Source organism: Schistocerca gregaria, unplaced genomic scaffold (assembly GCF_023897955.1).
Source record: "Schistocerca gregaria isolate iqSchGreg1 unplaced genomic scaffold, iqSchGreg1.2 ptg000205l, whole genome shotgun sequence".
Lineage (NCBI taxonomy): Eukaryota > Metazoa > Arthropoda > Insecta > Orthoptera > Acrididae > Schistocerca > Schistocerca gregaria.
In genome coordinates this window covers 2,268,302-2,269,037 of record NW_026061740.1, presented here as the reverse complement: position 1 = coordinate 2,269,037, position 736 = coordinate 2,268,302, and positions in this window count along the sequence as shown.

The following is a 736-nucleotide window of genomic DNA, read 5'->3' as shown; positions in this document are numbered from 1 at the left end:
CTAGCAGCTGCGTTGCACGGGAGAATGTGAAAAGTGTTCATATGTTGTAAAAACCTGAGAAATCCGTCCATTTTCGACATTTCTTATCAAATCGACTTAAAGCCAGGACGTCACATTGGTCGCTCTTCTCTCTGAAACGGTTACATTTATCGTCTGCAAAGCTATATCGCGTGCTGCGGTATGCAGAGACACTAACAGTACCATAGTAGAACACTGATGAAACTTCTAAGTTGATGTAATAGGCAGTAAGAAGTAGTGCAATAACGTTTCAGATATCGATTATTGACTTTTTAGCTGGCATTGGGGTCTTGGAAATGAGCTAGGACCTTAAGAGTTTGCATCAAAGGAGGACTAGCAGCTGCGTTGCACGGGAGAATGGGAAAAGTGTTCATATGAAGTAAAAACCTGAGAAATCTGTCCGTTTTCGTCATTTCTTATCAAATCGACTTAAAGCCAGATCGTCACATTGGTCGCTCTTCTCTCTGAAACGGTTACATTTGTTACATTTATCGTCTGCAAAGCTATGTCGCGTGCTGCGGTATACCGAGACACTAACAGCACCATAGTAAAACAGAAGAAGCTTCTAAGTTGATGTAATTGCCAGTAAGAAGTAGTACAATAACGTTTTAGATATCGATTATTGACTTTTTAGCTGGCATTGGGGCCTTGGACATGAGCTAGGACCTTAAAATTTTGCATCAAAGGAGGACTAGATGCTCCGTTGCACGGGAGAATG